The sequence below is a fragment of the Hyla sarda genome, unplaced genomic scaffold, assembly GCF_029499605.1.
Source record: "Hyla sarda isolate aHylSar1 unplaced genomic scaffold, aHylSar1.hap1 scaffold_1300, whole genome shotgun sequence".
NCBI lineage: Eukaryota > Metazoa > Chordata > Amphibia > Anura > Hylidae > Hyla > Hyla sarda.
The window spans coordinates 15,438-38,959 of NW_026607924.1; the positions used below are offsets into that span (position 1 = coordinate 15,438).

The 23,522-nt window shown below is 45.7% G+C and overlaps 9 non-coding genes across 9 annotated transcripts; all 9 read left to right on the forward strand.

Annotated features, from left to right (window-relative positions):
* The first annotated feature begins 1,674 nt into the window (after positions 1-1,674).
* LOC130304972 (U2 spliceosomal RNA) lies at positions 1,675-1,865 on the forward strand. The gene has a single exon (XR_008854659.1). It is a non-coding gene; the product is annotated as a U2 spliceosomal RNA (small nuclear RNA).
* A 2,088-nt stretch (positions 1,866-3,953) lies between these two features.
* LOC130304974 (U2 spliceosomal RNA) lies at positions 3,954-4,144 on the forward strand. The gene has a single exon (XR_008854660.1). It is a non-coding gene; the product is annotated as a U2 spliceosomal RNA (small nuclear RNA).
* A 3,629-nt stretch (positions 4,145-7,773) lies between these two features.
* Positions 7,774-7,964, forward strand: LOC130305014 (U2 spliceosomal RNA). Its single transcript, XR_008854698.1, has one exon. It is a non-coding gene; the product is annotated as a U2 spliceosomal RNA (small nuclear RNA).
* A 2,080-nt stretch (positions 7,965-10,044) lies between these two features.
* On the forward strand, positions 10,045-10,235 carry LOC130304975 (U2 spliceosomal RNA). Its single transcript, XR_008854661.1, has one exon. It is a non-coding gene; the product is annotated as a U2 spliceosomal RNA (small nuclear RNA).
* A 2,088-nt stretch (positions 10,236-12,323) lies between these two features.
* Positions 12,324-12,514, forward strand: LOC130304976 (U2 spliceosomal RNA). The gene has a single exon (XR_008854662.1). It is a non-coding gene; the product is annotated as a U2 spliceosomal RNA (small nuclear RNA).
* Positions 12,515-14,619: 2,105 nt separating this feature from the next.
* On the forward strand, positions 14,620-14,810 carry LOC130304977 (U2 spliceosomal RNA). The gene has a single exon (XR_008854663.1). It is a non-coding gene; the product is annotated as a U2 spliceosomal RNA (small nuclear RNA).
* A 2,106-nt stretch (positions 14,811-16,916) lies between these two features.
* Positions 16,917-17,107, forward strand: LOC130304978 (U2 spliceosomal RNA). Its single transcript, XR_008854664.1, has one exon. It is a non-coding gene; the product is annotated as a U2 spliceosomal RNA (small nuclear RNA).
* Positions 17,108-19,208: 2,101 nt separating this feature from the next.
* On the forward strand, positions 19,209-19,399 carry LOC130304979 (U2 spliceosomal RNA). Its single transcript, XR_008854665.1, has one exon. It is a non-coding gene; the product is annotated as a U2 spliceosomal RNA (small nuclear RNA).
* Positions 19,400-21,501: 2,102 nt separating this feature from the next.
* On the forward strand, positions 21,502-21,692 carry LOC130304980 (U2 spliceosomal RNA). Its single transcript, XR_008854666.1, has one exon. It is a non-coding gene; the product is annotated as a U2 spliceosomal RNA (small nuclear RNA).
* Positions 21,693-23,522: the final 1,830 nt, after the last annotated feature.

Sequence of the window (23,522 nt, forward strand, 5' to 3'; positions counted from 1 at the left end):
CATATGTCTTTTTTCGACCGTACTAACTATGTAACTATGTAACATAACATGGGGGGGGGGGGTCTCCTGGCTGTTCACACAGGTGTGTCATTGCTGTACATTGACCATGCATTGCTTCTGTGGTATTGCAAAGGCAAAGACAAATGCTTCCAGCCATCCATTGCACTAATGGATTGGTCATCAGCTGGCTGTCTATGTCCCGCATCAATATAGACCAAAGTACAGAGGGTTAGGCTATGCTATTGTGCACCTACCTGATGCATCAGAAGGTGCGAGGCCCTTGCTAAATTCTGTGCACAGACTTTGAGATCTATGCTTTAGACTGTATCTAAACCTGCTCCAACATGGACTGACATTCTGGCCTACTTTCAGCCGATGCGACTTGTCTGTCGCTGAACAGTCGCTTTTTATGTATTCAGCACCTATGTATAATGTTGTAAAAATGCTCTAGAAGCTAAAGTCGCAGAAATGTCACACATATTTGGCCTGCAACTTTCTGTGCGACAAATTCAGACAGGAAAAATCAGTATAAATCCTTAGAAAATTATCCCCCAGTGTCTCCATCTGCTGGCGGTATTGAATAAGCATTGCTGCACTGATGGGGTATGCATTAGACGAAAAAAAAGAAGAAAAAGAAGAATAATACGCCCAGAAAAGAGGCGAAAAGGAGAAAAACGTAAAAAAACGTGAAAAAAAAGTAAGAGGAAGAGAAGGGAAAAAAAGGTGGAAATGGGTTTAAAAGTGATTTCGGCGGAGAAATATATATATATATATATATATATATATATATATATATATATATGCGCACACACACACATAGATATAAACGTATTCTCCGTTGAGATATTGCAGCCGCTGCTGTGTCCAGGCCCAGGAGCCTTAGCACTGTGCTGTGATGTCACTCAATACCACTGACATCACTAGGTGTAAACAACATCTCTCCTTTGCTGTGTATGTGACTATGGAGCTGTTTGGTGATGTCGTCTATTACGGCCTTCATAGAAGCAACAGGAGATTGTTGCATCCATCTTGAACCCTCAGAACTACAGTGCTATGATGTCACTCACTTCCACAGGCCTTGCAGAGTGTAAACAACAACAACCCAGCTTTGTTGTGTATGTAACCAAAGGGATTTGTGATGTCACCTAGAACCTTCACAGCAGCGACAGCTTTATGAGGAGCATCAGCACTGCTCTGCCTGAGCAGAACCATCACCGCCATAGGTTGTCAAATAACCCGGATTTAACCCACACAGGTAAGTCCAATGGGGTGCAGGCATGTCCTCTATGCTTACAGCTTCCCGTGGGTGTTGGTTTGATACCGTTTGGGGACAGCCAAGGAGGCATCTGCAGGCAACAAAGGTAGGTGTGTGCTTGTGTGTGTGTTTCCTATGCAGATCCTAAGCCCAGTGTCACATGCAAGTAGGAGGAGTAAGAAGGGTTCCTGGCAAATCCGGGTTATGGATTGCATTTAAAAAGGCCCCGTGGGAGTGCAATGGGCCCCTGTCTTGCTGCTTAGCAATAATGGTATGGGTTTAGGTTCTGCTGTGTGTACTGGTGGTTGACTGCCCCCCAGCCCAGAGTGTGCATGGAAAATTGTCTGGCAGCCTCCCTGACAGCAAGCAGTGATAGTGCCCATGAAGGGGACCTTGTTGGGCCCGCCCCTTTCACGGTTATCGCTTCTCGGCCTTTTGGCTAAGATCAAGTGTAGTATCTGTTCTTATCAGTTTAATATCTGATACGTCCCCTATCTGGGGACCATATATTAAATGGATTTTTGAGAACGGGGGCCGATTTCGAAGCTTGCTTCCGTCGCCCTATGCATTGACCCGATATGGCAGTATCTTCGGGTACAGTGCACCACCCCCTTACAGGGTTAAAAAGAAAGATTCCTACTTTCATTGCTACCTGCTTGCTGGCTAGCCAGCTAGCCAGCCCTGTGGGCCTTGCTGCTGCTGCAGCCAAAAAACAAAAGGTGGTGCTGCTGCTGCTTCTGCTGCTTCTGCTTCTGCTTGTGTCTGGCCCCTGTTGGAGCGTCCAGGCACAGGACTTCTGCTGCTGCTGACTAAATGGCCTCCTTAATTGGATCATTTGAGTAGCCAGCACACCTGTGCAGGTAGGGCATGACATGATAGGCAGCTGCCTTGATAGCGGGTGGGTGCTGAATGTTCCTAATTGACAAAATAAGATTAATGCTTATGAAGAAATATAAAATCTCATCCCTTCCCCAATATCGCGCCACACCCCTACCCCTTAATTCCCTGGTTGAACGTGATGGACATATGTCTTTTTTCGACCGTACTAACTATGTAACTATGTAACATAACATGGGGGGGGGGGTCTCCTGGCTGTTCACACAGGTGTGTCATTGCTGTACATTGACCATGCATTGCTTCTGTGGTATTGCAAAGGCAAAGACAAATGCTTCCAGCCATCCATTGCACTAATGGATTGGTCATCAGCTGGCTGTCTATGTCCCGCATCAATATAGACCAAAGTACAGAGGGTTAGGCTATGCTATTGTGCACCTACCTGATGCATCAGAAGGTGCGAGGCCCTTGCTAAATTCTGTGCACAGACTTTGAGATCTATGCTTTAGACTGTATCTAAACCTGCTCCAACATGGACTGACATTCTGGCCTACTTTCAGCCGATGCGACTTGTCTGTCGCTGAACAGTCGCTTTTTATGTATTCAGCACCTATGTATAATGTTGTAAAAATGCTCTAGAAGCTAAAGTCGCAGAAATGTCACACATATTTGGCCTGCAACTTTCTGTGCGACAAATTCAGACAGGAAAAATCAGTATAAATCCTTAGAAAATTATCCCCCAGTGTCTCCATCTGCTGGCGGTATTGAATAAGCATTGCTGCACTGATGGGGTATGCATTAGACGAAAAAAAAGAAGAAAAAGAAGAATAATACGCCCAGAAAAGAGGCGAAAAGGAGAAAAACGTAAAAAAACGTGAAAAAAAAGTAAGAGGAAGAGAAGGGAAAAAAAGGTGGAAATGGGTTTAAAAGTGATTTCGGCGGAGAAATATATATATATATATATATATATATATATATATATATATATATATGCGCACACACACACATAGATATAAACGTATTCTCCGTTGAGATATTGCAGCCGCTGCTGTGTCCAGGCCCAGGAGCCTTAGCACTGTGCTGTGATGTCACTCAATACCACTGACATCACTAGGTGTAAACAACATCTCTCCTTTGCTGTGTATGTGACTATGGAGCTGTTTGGTGATGTCGTCTATTACGGCCTTCATAGAAGCAACAGGAGATTGTTGCATCCATCTTGAACCCTCAGAACTACAGTGCTATGATGTCACTCACTTCCACAGGCCTTGCAGAGTGTAAACAACAACAACCCAGCTTTGTTGTGTATGTAACCAAAGGGATTTGTGATGTCACCTAGAACCTTCACAGCAGCGACAGCTTTATGAGGAGCATCAGCACTGCTCTGCCTGAGCAGAACCATCACCGCCATAGGTTGTCAAATAACCCGGATTTAACCCACACAGGTAAGTCCAATGGGGTGCAGGCATGTCCTCTATGCTTACAGCTTCCCGTGGGTGTTGGTTTGATACCGTTTGGGGACAGCCAAGGAGGCATCTGCAGGCAACAAAGGTAGGTGTGTGCTTGTGTGTGTGTTTCCTATGCAGATCCTAAGCCCAGTGTCACATGCAAGTAGGAGGAGTAAGAAGGGTTCCTGGCAAATCCGGGTTATGGATTGCATTTAAAAAGGCCCCGTGGGAGTGCAATGGGCCCCTGTCTTGCTGCTTAGCAATAATGGTATGGGTTTAGGTTCTGCTGTGTGTACTGGTGGTTGACTGCCCCCCAGCCCAGAGTGTGCATGGAAAATTGTCTGGCAGCCTCCCTGACAGCAAGCAGTGATAGTGCCCATGAAGGGGACCTTGTTGGGCCCGCCCCTTTCACGGTTATCGCTTCTCGGCCTTTTGGCTAAGATCAAGTGTAGTATCTGTTCTTATCAGTTTAATATCTGATACGTCCCCTATCTGGGGACCATATATTAAATGGATTTTTGAGAACGGGGGCCGATTTCGAAGCTTGCTTCCGTCGCCCTATGCATTGACCCGATATGGCAGTATCTTCGGGTACAGTGCACCACCCCCTTACAGGGTTAAAAAGAAAGATTCCTACTTTCATTGCTACCTGCTTGCTGGCTAGCCAGCTAGCCAGCCCTGTGGGCCTTGCTGCTGCTGCAGCCAAAAAACAAAAGGTGGTGCTGCTGCTGCTTCTGCTGCTTCTGCTTCTGCTTGTGTCTGGCCCCTGTTGGAGCGTCCAGGCACAGGACTTCTGCTGCTGCTGACTAAATGGCCTCCTTAATTGGATCATTTGAGTAGCCAGCACACCTGTGCAGGTAGGGCATGACATGATAGGCAGCTGCCTTGATAGCGGGTGGGTGCTGAATGTTCCTAATTGACAAAATAAGATTAATGCTTATGAAGAAATATAAAATCTCATCCCTTCCCCAATATCGCGCCACACCCCTACCCCTTAATTCCCTGGTTGAACGTGATGGACATATGTCTTTTTTCGACCGTACTAACTATGTAACTATGTAACATAACATGGGGGGGGGGGTCTCCTGGCTGTTCACACAGGTGTGTCATTGCTGTACATTGACCATGCATTGCTTCTGTGGTATTGCAAAGGCAAAGACAAATGCTTCCAGCCATCCATTGCACTAATGGATTGGTCATCAGCTGGCTGTCTATGTCCCGCATCAATATAGACCAAAGTACAGAGGGTTAGGCTATGCTATTGTGCACCTACCTGATGCATCAGAAGGTGCGAGGCCCTTGCTAAATTCTGTGCACAGACTTTGAGATCTATGCTTTAGACTGTATCTAAACCTGCTCCAACATGGACTGACATTCTGGCCTACTTTCAGCCGATGCGACTTGTCTGTCGCTGAACAGTCGCTTTTTATGTATTCAGCACCTATGTATAATGTTGTAAAAATGCTCTAGAAGCTAAAGTCGCAGAAATGTCACACATATTTGGCCTGCAACTTTCTGTGCGACAAATTCAGACAGGAAAAATCAGTATAAATCCTTAGAAAATTATCCCCCAGTGTCTCCATCTGCTGGCGGTATTGAATAAGCATTGCTGCACTGATGGGGTATGCATTAGACGAAAAAAAAGAAGAAAAAGAAGAATAATACGCCCAGAAAAGAGGCGAAAAGGAGAAAAACGTAAAAAAACGTGAAAAAAAAGTAAGAGGAAGAGAAGGGAAAAAAAGGTGGAAATGGGTTTAAAAGTGATTTCGGCGGAGAAATATATATATATATATATATATATATATATATATATATATATATATGCGCACACACACACATAGATATAAACGTATTCTCCGTTGAGATATTGCAGCCGCTGCTGTGTCCAGGCCCAGGAGCCTTAGCACTGTGCTGTGATGTCACTCAATACCACTGACATCACTAGGTGTAAACAACATCTCTCCTTTGCTGTGTATGTGACTATGGAGCTGTTTGGTGATGTCGTCTATTACGGCCTTCATAGAAGCAACAGGAGATTGTTGCATCCATCTTGAACCCTCAGAACTACAGTGCTATGATGTCACTCACTTCCACAGGCCTTGCAGAGTGTAAACAACAACAACCCAGCTTTGTTGTGTATGTAACCAAAGGGATTTGTGATGTCACCTAGAACCTTCACAGCAGCGACAGCTTTATGAGGAGCATCAGCACTGCTCTGCCTGAGCAGAACCATCACCGCCATAGGTTGTCAAATAACCCGGATTTAACCCACACAGGTAAGTCCAATGGGGTGCAGGCATGTCCTCTATGCTTACAGCTTTGGTTTGATACCGTTTGGGGACAGCCAAGGAGGCATCTGCAGGCAACAAAGGTAGGTGTGTGCTTGTGTGTGTGTTTCCTATGCAGATCCTAAGCCCAGTGTCACATGCAAGTAGGAGGAGTAAGAAGGGTTCCTGGCAAATCCGGGTTATGGATTGCATTTAAAAAGGCCCCGTGGGAGTGCAATGGGCCCCTGTCTTGCTGCTTAGCAATAATGGTATGGGTTTAGGTTCTGCTGTGTGTACTGGTGGTTGACTGCCCCCCAGCCCAGAGTGTGCATGGAAAATTGTCTGGCAGCCTCCCTGACAGCAAGCAGTGATAGTGCCCATGAAGGGGACCTTGTTGGGCCCGCCCCTTTCACGGTTATCGCTTCTCGGCCTTTTGGCTAAGATCAGGTGTAGTTCTGCTCACTTGGTCTGGCCAGAGGGTGTCTGGGGTACCCGGCTCCTTTGCCTGGGGGGATCGTCCTTCTTAACGGAGGGACTTCACCCCCCTGCTGCTATCAGGGAGCCGGCTTAGTCCCCAGACAACGGGAGGCGATCCCCACCTACCTACTTCGGTGGGGGAGGTGTCTGGACATCATGGACATGGAGGAAGATTGCGGTTTTTCTTCGGAAGGCGTGCCGCCTTTTGCGAGACTTCGGAATGGAGTTCGTATTTCCCTGCTCGATGTCCGGAAGAAGGAAAGAGGCCTTGTCTTTGTCGTGGAAGAAGTGCTGTTTAAGTTGCTGGAAGTCAAGAGGGAGCAAATCCTATCCATGCTTGAGTTTCCCAGAAGTGGATACTACGACGTGGTGCTGGCTTCTGAAGAGGACTATGATTCATTTTGGAACATATTGCAGCAAAAGAAGGTATGTCCGGTTTTGGAAGGGGTGGAGATAGTTCCACATTTCCCACGTAGAGAACGATTGGTGACTATAAGGATGTATAGCCCATATACTTCGGAGGAGGATATCGTTACCTTTTTGTCTCGATTCTGTGACAGTGTTCTGCCTAAAGGCAAGGTATTTAATCAATATGGACTATGGACCACCAAGTGGAGGTTCCATGTGAAATTTAAAATGGCAGATGGCAAGTTAGTGATCCCCCCAGGCCGGTTTAAAATTGGTTCTGTGAACGGGGATCTGTATTTTTCTGGCATGCAAGATTTTTGCCGCAAATGTAAACAGTACGGTCACAGAAAGGAGGATTGCACGTTTTTGTGGTGTTTCAAGTGTCAAGAGGAGGGTCACGACGTGGAAAATTGTCAAAAGAAACGGAAATGCCATCTGTGTGGTGAGGAGGGCCATCTGCTTGGCTCGTGTCCTAAGAAAAAGTCTGAGAAAAATTCAGAGAAAAAGGAAGCTGTAAAAAGAAGCAGAGAGGAACCAGCTGAAGTGAAAGAACCAGAAGTGGAGCAGGTTCCAACTAGAAGACCTACAGAGCAGAAGAAGAAGAGAGAGGAGGAAGTGTATGTGCCAGTGCAGTATTTTGGTGTGCTTGGTGGTTTGTTGGAAAATTTGTCGGAAGCAGAAAGAAAAACGTTTGACAAAGATATGATGGATCTAAAGATAGGCTTGAAGAACCGGGAGGAAGAAGCTCGGGATAAAGTCTATTTTTCTTTCAAGGCAGACATGAACCGTTTTGTTGAAACGTATAAAATTCCAGGCTGGTTAGCGTCTCAAGTTAAGAAAGATATAGCAAATGGCAATATCAGTCGAGGACTGATAGACTTTCTAATGGTGTTTGCATGGAGGAAGGGGATGACCTTCTAATTTGGTTTTGCTTAATTAGAAAGTAATGTTTGGTTTTGCTATTTTATGTTGTTTCTTATTTTGTTTTTAAATGTTCTATTTTGTTTCATTAGTGTTTAAGAAAAGAAATAAAAACATGTTACCTGATGATGAACACAAAATTGAGTTCCAAATAAGATCTTGGAACTCTGAGTGAGTTCTGAGGGCTAACTTAAAAAAAAATCTGTTCTTATCAGTTTAATATCTGATACGTCCCCTATCTGGGGACCATATATTAAATGGATTTTTGAGAACGGGGGCCGATTTCGAAGCTTGCTTCCGTCGCCCTATGCATTGACCCGATATGGCAGTATCTTCGGGTACAGTGCACCACCCCCTTACAGGGTTAAAAAGAAAGATTCCTACTTTCATTGCTACCTGCTTGCTGGCTAGCCAGCTAGCCAGCCCTGTGGGCCTTGCTGCTGCTGCAGCCAAAAAACAAAAGGTGGTGCTGCTGCTGCTTCTGCTGCTTCTGCTTCTGCTTGTGTCTGGCCCCTGTTGGAGCGTCCAGGCACAGGACTTCTGCTGCTGCTGACTAAATGGCCTCCTTAATTGGATCATTTGAGTAGCCAGCACACCTGTGCAGGTAGGGCATGACATGATAGGCAGCTGCCTTGATAGCGGGTGGGTGCTGAATGTTCCTAATTGACAAAATAAGATTAATGCTTATGAAGAAATATAAAATCTCATCCCTTCCCCAATATCGCGCCACACCCCTACCCCTTAATTCCCTGGTTGAACGTGATGGACATATGTCTTTTTTCGACCGTACTAACTATGTAACTATGTAACATAACATGGGGGGGGGGGTCTCCTGGCTGTTCACACAGGTGTGTCATTGCTGTACATTGACCATGCATTGCTTCTGTGGTATTGCAAAGGCAAAGACAAATGCTTCCAGCCATCCATTGCACTAATGGATTGGTCATCAGCTGGCTGTCTATGTCCCGCATCAATATAGACCAAAGTACAGAGGGTTAGGCTATGCTATTGTGCACCTACCTGATGCATCAGAAGGTGCGAGGCCCTTGCTAAATTCTGTGCACAGACTTTGAGATCTATGCTTTAGACTGTATCTAAACCTGCTCCAACATGGACTGACATTCTGGCCTACTTTCAGCCGATGCGACTTGTCTGTCGCTGAACAGTCGCTTTTTATGTATTCAGCACCTATGTATAATGTTGTAAAAATGCTCTAGAAGCTAAAGTCGCAGAAATGTCACACATATTTGGCCTGCAACTTTCTGTGCGACAAATTCAGACAGGAAAAATCAGTATAAATCCTTAGAAAATTATCCCCCAGTGTCTCCATCTGCTGGCGGTATTGAATAAGCATTGCTGCACTGATGGGGTATGCATTAGACGAAAAAAAAGAAGAAAAAGAAGAATAATACGCCCAGAAAAGAGGCGAAAAGGAGAAAAACGTAAAAAAACGTGAAAAAAAAGTAAGAGGAAGAGAAGGGAAAAAAAGGTGGAAATGGGTTTAAAAGTGATTTCGGCGGAGAAATATATATATATATATATATATATATATATATATATATGCGCACACACACACATAGATATAAACGTATTCTCCGTTGAGATATTGCAGCCGCTGCTGTGTCCAGGCCCAGGAGCCTTAGCACTGTGCTGTGATGTCACTCAATACCACTGACATCACTAGGTGTAAACAACATCTCTCCTTTGCTGTGTATGTGACTATGGAGCTGTTTGGTGATGTCGTCTATTACGGCCTTCATAGAAGCAACAGGAGATTGTTGCATCCATCTTGAACCCTCAGAACTACAGTGCTATGATGTCACTCACTTCCACAGGCCTTGCAGAGTGTAAACAACAACAACCCAGCTTTGTTGTGTATGTAACCAAAGGGATTTGTGATGTCACCTAGAACCTTCACAGCAGCGACAGCTTTATGAGGAGCATCAGCACTGCTCTGCCTGAGCAGAACCATCACCGCCATAGGTTGTCAAATAACCCGGATTTAACCCACACAGGTAAGTCCAATGGGGTGCAGGCATGTCCTCTATGCTTACAGCTTCCCGTGGGTGTTGGTTTGATACCGTTTGGGGACAGCCAAGGAGGCATCTGCAGGCAACAAAGGTAGGTGTGTGCTTGTGTGTGTGTTTCCTATGCAGATCCTAAGCCCAGTGTCACATGCAAGTAGGAGGAGTAAGAAGGGTTCCTGGCAAATCCGGGTTATGGATTGCATTTAAAAAGGCCCCGTGGGAGTGCAATGGGCCCCTGTCTTGCTGCTTAGCAATAATGGTATGGGTTTAGGTTCTGCTGTGTGTACTGGTGGTTGACTGCCCCCCAGCCCAGAGTGTGCATGGAAAATTGTCTGGCAGCCTCCCTGACAGCAAGCAGTGATAGTGCCCATGAAGGGGACCTTGTTGGGCCCGCCCCTTTCACGGTTATCGCTTCTCGGCCTTTTGGCTAAGATCAAGTGTAGTATCTGTTCTTATCAGTTTAATATCTGATACGTCCCCTATCTGGGGACCATATATTAAATGGATTTTTGAGAACGGGGGCCGATTTCGAAGCTTGCTTCCGTCGCCCTATGCATTGACCCGATATGGCAGTATCTTCGGGTACAGTGCACCACCCCCTTACAGGGTTAAAAAGAAAGATTCCTACTTTCATTGCTACCTGCTTGCTGGCTAGCCAGCTAGCCAGCCCTGTGGGCCTTGCTGCTGCTGCAGCCAAAAAACAAAAGGTGGTGCTGCTGCTGCTTCTGCTGCTTCTGCTTCTGCTTGTGTCTGGCCCCTGTTGGAGCGTCCAGGCACAGGACTTCTGCTGCTGCTGACTAAATGGCCTCCTTAATTGGATCATTTGAGTAGCCAGCACACCTGTGCAGGTAGGGCATGACATGATAGGCAGCTGCCTTGATAGCGGGTGGGTGCTGAATGTTCCTAATTGACAAAATAAGATTAATGCTTATGAAGAAATATAAAATCTCATCCCTTCCCCAATATCGCGCCACACCCCTACCCCTTAATTCCCTGGTTGAACGTGATGGACATATGTCTTTTTTCGACCGTACTAACTATGTAACTATGTAACATAACATGGGGGGGGGGGTCTCCTGGCTGTTCACACAGGTGTGTCATTGCTGTACATTGACCATGCATTGCTTCTGTGGTATTGCAAAGGCAAAGACAAATGCTTCCAGCCATCCATTGCACTAATGGATTGGTCATCAGCTGGCTGTCTATGTCCCGCATCAATATAGACCAAAGTACAGAGGGTTAGGCTATGCTATTGTGCACCTACCTGATGCATCAGAAGGTGCGAGGCCCTTGCTAAATTCTGTGCACAGACTTTGAGATCTATGCTTTAGACTGTATCTAAACCTGCTCCAACATGGACTGACATTCTGGCCTACTTTCAGCCGATGCGACTTGTCTGTCGCTGAACAGTCGCTTTTTATGTATTCAGCACCTATGTATAATGTTGTAAAAATGCTCTAGAAGCTAAAGTCGCAGAAATGTCACACATATTTGGCCTGCAACTTTCTGTGCGACAAATTCAGACAGGAAAAATCAGTATAAATCCTTAGAAAATTATCCCCCAGTGTCTCCATCTGCTGGCGGTATTGAATAAGCATTGCTGCACTGATGGGGTATGCATTAGACGAAAAAAAAGAAGAAAAAGAAGAATAATACGCCCAGAAAAGAGGCGAAAAGGAGAAAAACGTAAAAAAACGTGAAAAAAAGTAAGAGGAAGAGAAGGGAAAAAAAGGTGGAAATGGGTTTAAAAGTGATTTCGGCGGAGAATATATATATATATATATATATATATATATATATATATATATATATATGCGCACACACACACATAGATATAAACGTATTCTCCGTTGAGATATTGCAGCCGCTGCTGTGTCCAGGCCCAGGAGCCTTAGCACTGTGCTGTGATGTCACTCAATACCACTGACATCACTAGGTGTAAACAACATCTCTCCTTTGCTGTGTATGTGACTATGGAGCTGTTTGGTGATGTCGTCTATTACGGCCTTCATAGAAGCAACAGGAGATTGTTGCATCCATCTTGAACCCTCAGAACTACAGTGCTATGATGTCACTCACTTCCACAGGCCTTGCAGAGTGTAAACAACAACAACCCAGCTTTGTTGTGTATGTAACCAAAGGGATTTGTGATGTCACCTAGAACCTTCACAGCAGCGACAGCTTTATGAGGAGCATCAGCACTGCTCTGCCTGAGCAGAACCATCACCGCCATAGGTTGTCAAATAACCCGGATTTAACCCACACAGGTAAGTCCAATGGGGTGCAGGCATGTCCTCTATGCTTACAGCTTCCCGTGGGTGTTGGTTTGATACCGTTTGGGGACAGCCAAGGAGGCATCTGCAGGCAACAAAGGTAGGTGTGTGCTTGTGTGTGTGTTTCCTATGCAGATCCTAAGCCCAGTGTCACATGCAAGTAGGAGGAGTAAGAAGGGTTCCTGGCAAATCCGGGTTATGGATTGCATTTAAAAAGGCCCCGTGGGAGTGCAATGGGCCCCTGTCTTGCTGCTTAGCAATAATGGTATGGGTTTAGGTTCTGCTGTGTGTACTGGTGGTTGACTGCCCCCCAGCCCAGAGTGTGCATGGAAAATTGTCTGGCAGCCTCCCTGACAGCAAGCAGTGATAGTGCCCATGAAGGGGACCTTGTTGGGCCCGCCCCTTTCACGGTTATCGCTTCTCGGCCTTTTGGCTAAGATCAAGTGTAGTATCTGTTCTTATCAGTTTAATATCTGATACGTCCCCTATCTGGGGACCATATATTAAATGGATTTTTGAGAACGGGGGCCGATTTCGAAGCTTGCTTCCGTCGCCCTATGCATTGACCCGATATGGCAGTATCTTCGGGTACAGTGCACCACCCCCTTACAGGGTTAAAAAGAAAGATTCCTACTTTCATTGCTACCTGCTTGCTGGCTAGCCAGCTAGCCAGCCCTGTGGGCCTTGCTGCTGCTGCAGCCAAAAAACAAAAGGTGGTGCTGCTGCTGCTTCTGCTGCTTCTGCTTCTGCTTGTGTCTGGCCCCTGTTGGAGCGTCCAGGCACAGGACTTCTGCTGCTGCTGACTAAATGGCCTCCTTAATTGGATCATTTGAGTAGCCAGCACACCTGTGCAGGTAGGGCATGACATGATAGGCAGCTGCCTTGATAGCGGGTGGGTGCTGAATGTTCCTAATTGACAAAATAAGATTAATGCTTATGAAGAAATATAAAATCTCATCCCTTCCCCAATATCGCGCCACACCCCTACCCCTTAATTCCCTGGTTGAACGTGATGGACATATGTCTTTTTTCGACCGTGACTAACTATGTAACTATGTAACATAACATGGGGGGGGGGGGTCTCCTGGCTGTTCACACAGGTGTGTCATTGCTGTACATTGACCATGCATTGCTTCTGTGGTATTGCAAAGGCAAAGACAAATGCTTCCAGCCATCCATTGCACTAATGGATTGGTCATCAGCTGGCTGTCTATGTCCCGCATCAATATAGACCAAAGTACAGAGGGTTAGGCTATGCTATTGTGCACCTACCTGATGCATCAGAAGGTGCGAGGCCCTTGCTAAATTCTGTGCACAGACTTTGAGATCTATGCTTTAGACTGTATCTAAACCTGCTCCAACATGGACTGACATTCTGGCCTACTTTCAGCCGATGCGACTTGTCTGTCGCTGAACAGTCGCTTTTTATGTATTCAGCACCTATGTATAATGTTGTAAAAATGCTCTAGAAGCTAAAGTCGCAGAAATGTCACACATATTTGGCCTGCAACTTTCTGTGCGACAAATTCAGACAGGAAAAATCAGTATAAATCCTTAGAAAATTATCCCCCAGTGTCTCCATCTGCTGGCGGTATTGAATAAGCATTGCTGCACTGATGGGGTATGCATTAGACGAAAAAAAAGAAGAAAAAGAAGAATAATACGCCCAGAAAAGAGGCGAAAAGGAGAAAAACGTAAAAAAACGTGAAAAAAAAGTAAGAGGAAGAGAAGGGAAAAAAAGGTGGAAATGGGTTTAAAAGTGATTTCGGCGGAGATATATATATATATATATATATATATATATATATATATATATATATGCGCACACACACACATAGATATAAACGTATTCTCCGTTGAGATATTGCAGCCGCTGCTGTGTCCAGGCCCAGGAGCCTTAGCACTGTGCTGTGATGTCACTCAATACCACTGACATCACTAGGTGTAAACAACATCTCTCCTTTGCTGTGTATGTGACTATGGAGCTGTTTGGTGATGTCGTCTATTACGGCCTTCATAGAAGCAACAGGAGATTGTTGCATCCATCTTGAACCCTCAGAACTACAGTGCTATGATGTCACTCACTTCCACAGGCCTTGCAGAGTGTAAACAACAACAACCCAGCTTTGTTGTGTATGTAACCAAAGGGATTTGTGATGTCACCTAGAACCTTCACAGCAGCGACAGCTTTATGAGGAGCATCAGCACTGCTCTGCCTGAGCAGAACCATCACCGCCATAGGTTGTCAAATAACCCGGATTTAACCCACACAGGTAAGTCCAATGGGGTGCAGGCATGTCCTCTATGCTTACAGCTTCCCGTGGGTGTTGGTTTGATACCGTTTGGGGACAGCCAAGGAGGCATCTGCAGGCAACAAAGGTAGGTGTGTGCTTGTGTGTGTGTTTCCTATGCAGATCCTAAGCCCAGTGTCACATGCAAGTAGGAGGAGTAAGAAGGGTTCCTGGCAAATCCGGGTTATGGATTGCATTTAAAAAGGCCCCGTGGGAGTGCAATGGGCCCCTGTCTTGCTGCTTAGCAATAATGGTATGGGTTTAGGTTCTGCTGTGTGTACTGGTGGTTGACTGCCCCCCAGCCCAGAGTGTGCATGGAAAATTGTCTGGCAGCCTCCCTGACAGCAAGCAGTGATAGTGCCCATGAAGGGGACCTTGTTGGGCAGGGGACCTTGTTGGGCCCGCCCCTTTCACGGTTATCGCTTCTCGGCCTTTTGGCTAAGATCAAGTGTAGTATCTGTTCTTATCAGTTTAATATCTGATACGTCCCCTATCTGGGGACCATATATTAAATGGATTTTTGAGAACGGGGGCCGATTTCGAAGCTTGCTTCCGTCGCCCTATGCATTGACCCGATATGGCAGTATCTTCGGGTACAGTGCACCACCCCCTTACAGGGTTAAAAAGAAAGATTCCTACTTTCATTGCTACCTGCTTGCTGGCTAGCCAGCTAGCCAGCCTGTGGGCCTTGCTGCTGCTGCAGCCAAAAAACAAAAGGTGGTGCTGCTGCTGCTTCTGCTGCTTCTGCTTCTGCTTGTGTCTGGCCCCTGTTGGAGCGTCCAGGCACAGGACTTCTGCTGCTGCTGACTAAATGGCCTCCTTAATTGGATCATTTGAGTAGCCAGCACACCTGTGCAGGTAGGGCATGACATGATAGGCAGCTGCCTTGATAGCGGGTGGGTGCTGAATGTTCCTAATTGACAAAATAAGATTAATGCTTATGAAGAAATATAAAATCTCATCCCTTCCCCAATATCGCGCCACACCCCTACCCCTTAATTCCCTGGTTTGAACGTGATGGACATATGTCTTTTTTCGACCGTACTAACTATGTAACTATGTAACATAACATGGGGGGGGGGGGGGGTCTCCTGGCTGTTCACACAGGTGTGTCATTGCTGTACATTGACCATGCATTGCTTCTGTGGTATTGCAAAGGCAAAGACAAATGCTTCCAGCCATCCATTGCACTAATGGATTGGTCATCAGCTGGCTGTCTATGTCCCGCATCAATATAGACCAAAGTACAGAGGGTTAGGCTATGCTATTGTGCACCTACCTGATGCATCAGAAGGTGCGAGGCCCTTGCTAAATTCTGTGCACAGACTTTGAGATCTATGCTTTAGACTGTATCTAAACCTGCTCCAACATGGACTGACATTCTGGCCTACTTTCAGCCGATGCGACTTGTCTGTCGCTGAACAGTCGCTTTTTATGTATTCAGCACCTATGTATAATGTTGTAAAAATGCTCTAGAAGCTAAAGTCGCAGAAATGTCACACATATTTGGCCTGCAACTTTCTGTGCGACAAATTCAGACAGGAAAAATCAGTATAAATCCTTAGAAAATTATCCCCCAGTGTCTCCATCTGCTGGCGGTATTGAATAAGCATTGCTGCACTGATGGGGTATGCATTAGACGAAAAAAAAGAAGAAAAAGAAGAATAATACGCCCAGAAAAGAGGCGAAAAGGAGAAAAACGTAAAAAAACGTGAAAAAAAAGTAAGAGGAAGAGAAGGGAAAAAAAGGTGGAAATGGGTTTAAAAGTGATTTCGGCGGAGAAATATATATATATATATATATATATATATATATATATATATATATATATATATATATATATGCGCACACACACATATAGATATAAACGTATTCTCCGTTGAGATATTGCAGCCGCTGCTGTGTCCAGGCCCAGGAGCCTTAGCACTGTGCTGTGATGTCACTCAATACCACTGACATCACTAGGTGTAAACAACATCTCTCCTTTGCTGTGTATGTGACTATGGAGCTGTTTGGTGATGTCGTCTATTACGGCCTTCATAGAAGCAACAGGAGATTGTTGCATCCATCTTGAACCCTCAGAACTACAGTGCTATGATGTCACTCACTTCCACAGGCCTTGCAGAGTGTAAACAACAACAACCCAGCTTTGTTGTGTATGTAACCAAAGGGATTTGTGATGTCACCTAGAACCTTCACAGCAGCGACAGCTTTATGAGGAGCATCAGCACTGCTCTGCCTGAGCAGAACCATCACCGCCATAGGTTGTCAAATAACCCGGATTTAACCCACACAGGTAAGTCCAATGGGGTGCAGGCATGTCCTCTATGCTTACAGCTTCCCGTGGGTGTTGGTTTGATACCGTTTGGGGACAGCCAAGGAGGCATCTGCAGGCAACAAAGGTAGGTGTGTGCTTGTGTGTGTGTTTCCTATGCAGATCCTAAGCCCAGTGTCACATGCAAGTAGGAGGAGTAAGAAGGGTTCCTGGCAAATCCGGGTTATGGATTGCATTTAAAAAGGCCCCGTGGGAGTGCAATGGGCCCCTGTCTTGCTGCTTAGCAATAATGGTATGGGTTTAGGTTCTGCTGTGTGTACTGGTGGTTGACTGCCCCCCAGCCCAGAGTGTGCATGGAAAATTGTCTGGCAGCCTCCCTGACAGCAAGCAGTGATAGTGCCCATGAAGGGGACCTTGTTGGGCCCGCCCCTTTCACGGTTATCGCTTCTCGGCCTTTTGGCTAAGATCAAGTGTAGTATCTGTTCTTATCAGTTTAATATCTGATACGTCCCCTATCTGGGGACCATATATTAAATGGATTTTTGAGAACGGGGGCCGATTTCGAAGCTTGCTTCCGTCGCCCTATGCATTGACCCGATATGGCAGTATCTTCGGGTACAGTGCACCACCCCCTTACAGGGTTAAAAAGAAAGATTCCTACTTTCATTGCTACCTGCTTGCTGGCTAGCCAGCTAGCCAGCCCTGTGGGCCTTGCTGCTGCTGCAGCCAAAAAACAAAAGGTGGTGCTGCTGCTGCTTCTGCTGCTTCTGCTTCTGCTTGTGTCTGGCCCCTGTTGGAGCGTCCAGGCACAGGACTTCTGCTGCTGCTGACTAAATGGCCTCCTTAATTGGATCATTTGAGTAGCCAGCACACCTGTGCAGGTAGGGCATGACATGATAGGCAGCTGCCTTGATAGCGGGTGGGTGCTGAATGTTCCTAATTGACAAAATAAGATTAATGCTTATGAAGAAATATAAAATCTCATCCCTTCCCCAATATCGCGCCACACCCCTACCCCTTAATTCCCTGGTTGAACGTGATGGACATATGTCTTTTTTCGACCGTACTAACTATGTAACTATGTAACATAACATGGGGGGGGGGGGGGTCTCCTGGCTGTTCACACAGGTGTGTCATTGCTGTACATTGACCATGCATTGCTTCTGTGGTATTGCAAAGGCAAAGACAAATGCTTCCAGCCATCCATTGCACTAATGGATTGGTCATCAGCTGGCTGTCTATGTCCCGCATCAATATAGACCAAAGTACAGAGGGTTAGGCTATGCTATTGTGCACCTACCTGATGCATCAGAAGGTGCGAGGCCCTTGCTAAATTCTGTGCACAGACTTTGAGATCTATGCTTTAGACTGTATCTAAACCTGCTCCAACATGGACTGACATTCTGGCCTACTTTCAGCCGATGCGACTTGTCTGTCGCTGAACAGTCGCTTTTTATGTATTCAGCACCTATGTATAATGTTGTAAAAATGCTCTAGAAGCTAAAGTCGCAGAAATGTCACACATATTTGGCCTGCAACTTTCTGTGCGACAAATTCAGACAGGAAAAATCAGTATAAATCCTTAGAAAATTATCCCCCAGTGTCTCCATCTGCTGGCGGTATTGAATAAGCATTGCTGCACTGATGGGGTATGCATTAGACGAAAAAAAAGAAGAAAAAGAAGAATAATACGCCCAGAAAAGAGGCGAAAAGGAGAAAAACGTAAAAAAACGTGAAAAAAAAGTAAGAGGAAGAGAAGGGAAAAAAAGGTGGAAATGGGTTTAAAAGTGATTTCGGCGGAGAAATATATATATATATATATATATATATATATATATATATATATATATATATATATATGCGCACACACACATATAGATATAAACGTATTCTCCGTTGAGATATTGCAGCCGCTGCTGTGTCCAGGCCCAGGAGCCTTAGCACTGTGCTGTGATGTCACTCAATACCACTGACATCACTAGGTGTAAACAACATCTCTCCTTTGCTGTGTATGTGACTATGGAGCTGTTTGGTGATGTCGTCTATTACGGCCTTCATAGAAGCAACAGGAGATTGTTGCATCCATCTTGAACCCTCAGAACTACAGTGCTATGATGTCACTCACTTCCACAGGCCTTGCAGAGTGTAAACAACAACAACCCAGCTTTGTTGTGTATGTAACCAAAGGGATTTGTGATGTCACCTAGAACCTTCACAGCAGCGACAGCTTTATGAGGAGCATCAGCACTGCTCTGCCTGAGCAGAACCATCACCGCCATAGGTTGTCAAATAACCCGGATTTAACCCACACAGGTAAGTCCAATGGGGTGCAGGCATGTCCTCTATGCTTACAGCTTCCCGTGGGTGTTGGTTTGATACCGTTTGGGGACAGCCAAGGAGGCATCTGCAGGCAACAAAGGTAGGTGTGTGCTTGTGTGTGTGTTTCCTATGCAGATCCTAAGCCCAGTGTCACATGCAAGTAGGAGGAGTAAGAAGGGTTCCTGGCAAATCCGGGTTATGGATTGCATTTAAAAAGGCCCCGTGGGAGTGCAATGGGCCCCTGTCTTGCTGCTTAGCAATAATGGTATGGGTTTAGGTTCTGCTGTGTGTACTGGTGGTTGACTGCCCCCCAGCCCAGAGTGTGCATGGAAAATTGTCTGGCAGCCTCCCTGACAGCAAGCAGTGATAGTGCCCATGAAGGGGACCTTGTTGGGCCCGCCCCTTTCACGGTTATCGCTTCTCGGCCTTTTGGCTAAGATCAAGTGTAGTATCTGTTCTTATCAGTTTAATATCTGATACGTCCCCTATCTGGGGACCATATATTAAATGGATTTTTGAGAACGGGGGCCGATTTCGAAGCTTGCTTCCGTCGCCCTATGCATTGACCCGATATGGCAGTATCTTCGGGTACAGTGCACCACCCCCTTACAGGGTTAAAAAGAAAGATTCCTACTTTCATTGCTACCTGCTTGCTGGCTAGCCAGCTAGCCAGCCCTGTGGGCCTTGCTGCTGCTGCAGCCAAAAAACAAAAGGTGGTGCTGCTGCTGCTTCTGCTGCTTCTGCTTCTGCTTGTGTCTGGCCCCTGTTGGAGCGTCCAGGCACAGGACTTCTGCTGCTGCTGACTAAATGGCCTCCTTAATTGGATCATTTGAGTAGCCAGCACACCTGTGCAGGTAGGGCATGACATGATAGGCAGCTGCCTTGATAGCGGGTGGGTGCTGAATGTTCCTAATTGACAAAATAAGATTAATGCTTATGAAGAAATATAAAATCTCATCCCTTCCCCAATATCGCGCCACACCCCTACCCCTTAATTCCCTGGTTGAACGTGATGGACATATGTCTTTTTTCGACCGTACTAACTATGTAACTATGTAACATAACATGGGGGGGGGGGGGGGTCTCCTGGCTGTTCACACAGGTGTGTCATTGCTGTACATTGACCATGCATTGCTTCTGTGGTATTGCAAAGGCAAAGACAAATGCTTCCAGCCATCCATTGCACTAATGGATTGGTCATCAGCTGGCTGTCTATGTCCCGCATCAATATAGACCAAAGTACAGAGGGTTAGGCTATGCTATTGTGCACCTACCTGATGCATCAGAAGGTGCGAGGCCCTTGCTAAATTCTGTGCACAGACTTTGAGATCTATGCTTTAGACTGTATCTAAACCTGCTCCAACATGGACTGACATTCTGGCCTACTTTCAGCCGATGCGACTTGTCTGTCGCTGAACAGTCGCTTTTTATGTATTCAGCACCTATGTATAATGTTGTAAAAATGCTCTAGAAGCTAAAGTCGCAGAAATGTCACACATATTTGGCCTGCAACTTTCTGTGCGACAAATTCAGACAGGAAAAATCAGTATAAATCCTTAGAAAATTATCCCCCAGTGTCTCCATCTGCTGGCGGTATTGAATAAGCATTGCTGCACTGATGGGGTATGCATTAGACGAAAAAAAAGAAGAAAAAGAAGAATAATACGCCCAGAAAAGAGGCGAAAAGGAGAAAAACGTAAAAAAACGTGAAAAAAAAGTAAGAGGAAGAGAAGGGAAAAAAAGGTGGAAATGGGTTTAAAAGTGATTTCGGCGGAGAAATATATATATATATATATATATATATATATATATATATATATATATATATATATATGCGCACACACACATATAGATATAAACGTATTCTCCGTTGAGATATTGCAGCCGCTGCTGTGTCCAGGCCCAGGAGCCTTAGCACTGTGCTGTGATGTCACTCAATACCACTGACATCACTAGGTGTAAACAACATCTCTCCTTTGCTGTGTATGTGACTATGGAGCTGTTTGGTGATGTCGTCTATTACGGCCTTCATAGAAGCAACAGGAGATTGTTGCATCCATCTTGAACCCTCAGAACTACAGTGCTATGATGTCACTCACTTCCACAGGCCTTGCAGAGTGTAAACAACAACAACCCAGCTTTGTTGTGTATGTAACCAAAGGGATTTGTGATGTCACCTAGAACCTTCACAGCAGCGACAGCTTTATGAGGAGCATCAGCACTGCTCTGCCTGAGCAGAACCATCACCGCCATAGGTTGTCAAATAACCCGGATTTAACCCACACAGGTAAGTCCAATGGGGTGCAGGCATGTCCTCTATGCTTACAGCTTCCCGTGGGTGTTGGTTTGATACCGTTTGGGGACAGCCAAGGAGGCATCTGCAGGCAACAAAGGTAGGTGTGTGCTTGTGTGTGTGTTTCCTATGCAGATCCTAAGCCCAGTGTCACATGCAAGTAGGAGGAGTAAGAAGGGTTCCTGGCAAATCCGGGTTATGGATTGCATTTAAAAAGGCCCCGTGGGAGTGCAATGGGCCCCTGTCTTGCTGCTTAGCAATAATGGTATGGGTTTAGGTTCTGCTGTGTGTACTGGTGGTTGACTGCCCCCCAGCCCAGAGTGTGCATGGAAAATTGTCTGGCAGCCTCCCTGACAGCAAGCAGTGATAGTGCCCATGAAGGGGACCTTGTTGGGCCCGCCCCTTTCACGGTTATCGCTTCTCGGCCTTTTGGCTAAGATCAAGTGTAGTATCTGTTCTTATCAGTTTAATATCTGATACGTCCCCTATCTGGGGACCATATATTAAATGGATTTTTGAGAACGGGGGCCGATTTCGAAGCTTGCTTCCGTCGCCCTATGCATTGACCCGATATGGCAGTATCTTCGGGTACAGTGCACCACCCCCTTACAGGGTTAAAAAGAAAGATTCCTACTTTCATTGCTACCTGCTTGCTGGCTAGCCAGCTAGCCAGCCCTGTGGGCCTTGCTGCTGCTGCAGCCAAAAAACAAAAGGTGGTGCTGCTGCTGCTTCTGCTGCTTCTGCTTCTGCTTGTGTCTGGCCCCTGTTGGAGCGTCCAGGCACAGGACTTCTGCTGCTGCTGACTAAATGGCCTCCTTAATTGGATCATTTGAGTAGCCAGCACACCTGTGCAGGTAGGGCATGACATGATAGGCAGCTGCCTTGATAGCGGGTGGGTGCTGAATGTTCCTAATTGACAAAATAAGATTAATGCTTATGAAGAAATATAAAATCTCATCCCTTCCCCAATATCGCGCCACACCCCTACCCCTTAATTCCCTGGTTGAACGTGATGGACATATGTCTTTTTTCGACCGTACTAACTATGTAACTATGTAACATAACATGGGGGGGGGGGGGGGTCTCCTGGCTGTTCACACAGGTGTGTCATTGCTGTACATTGACCATGCATTGCTTCTGTGGTATTGCAAAGGCAAAGACAAATGCTTCCAGCCATCCATTGCACTAATGGATTGGTCATCAGCTGGCTGTCTATGTCCCGCATCAATATAGACCAAAGTACAGAGGGTTAGGCTATGCTATTGTGCACCTACCTGATGCATCAGAAGGTGCGAGGCCCTTGCTAAATTCTGTGCACAGACTTTGAGATCTATGCTTTAGACTGTATCTAAACCTGCTCCAACATGGACTGACATTCTGGCCTACTTTCAGCCGATGCGACTTGTCTGTCGCTGAACAGTCGCTTTTTATGTATTCAGCACCTATGTATAATGTTGTAAAAATGCTCTAGAAGCTAAAGTCGCAGAAATGTCACACATATTTGGCCTGCAACTTTCTGTGCGACAAATTCAGACAGGAAAAATCAGTATAAATCCTTAGAAAATTATCCCCCAGTGTCTCCATCTGCTGGCGGTATTGAATAAGCATTGCTGCACTGATGGGGTATGCATTAGACGAAAAAAAAGAAGAAAAAGAAGAATAATACGCCCAGAAAAGAGGCGAAAAGGAGAAAAACGTAAAAAAACGTGAAAAAAAAGTAAGAGGAAGAGAAGGGAAAAAAAGGTGGAAATGGGTTTAAAAGTGATTTCGGCGGAGAAATATATATATATATATATATATATATATATATATATATATATATATATATATATGCGCACACACACATATAGATATAAACGTATTCTCCGTTGAGATATTGCAGCCGCTGCTGTGTCCAGGCCCAGGAGCCTTAGCACTGTGCTGTGATGTCACTCAATACCACTGACATCACTAGGTGTAAACAACATCTCTCCTTTGCTGTGTATGTGACTATGGAGCTGTTTGGTGATGTCGTCTATTACGGCCTTCATAGAAGCAACAGGAGATTGTTGCATCCATCTTGAACCCTCAGAACTACAGTGCTATGATGTCACTCACTTCCACAGGCCTTGCAGAGTGTAAACAACAACAACCCAGCTTTGTTGTGTATGTAACCAAAGGGATTTGTGATGTCACCTAGAACCTTCACAGCAGCGACAGCTTTATGAGGAGCATCAGCACTGCTCTGCCTGAGCAGAACCATCACCGCCATAGGTTGTCAAATAACCCGGATTTAACCCACACAGGTAAGTCCAATGGGGTGCAGGCATGTCCTCTATGCTTACAGCTTCCCGTGGGTGTTGGTTTGATACCGTTTGGGGACAGCCAAGGAGGCATCTGCAGGCAACAAAGGTAGGTGTGTGCTTGTGTGTGTGTTTCCTATGCAGATCCTAAG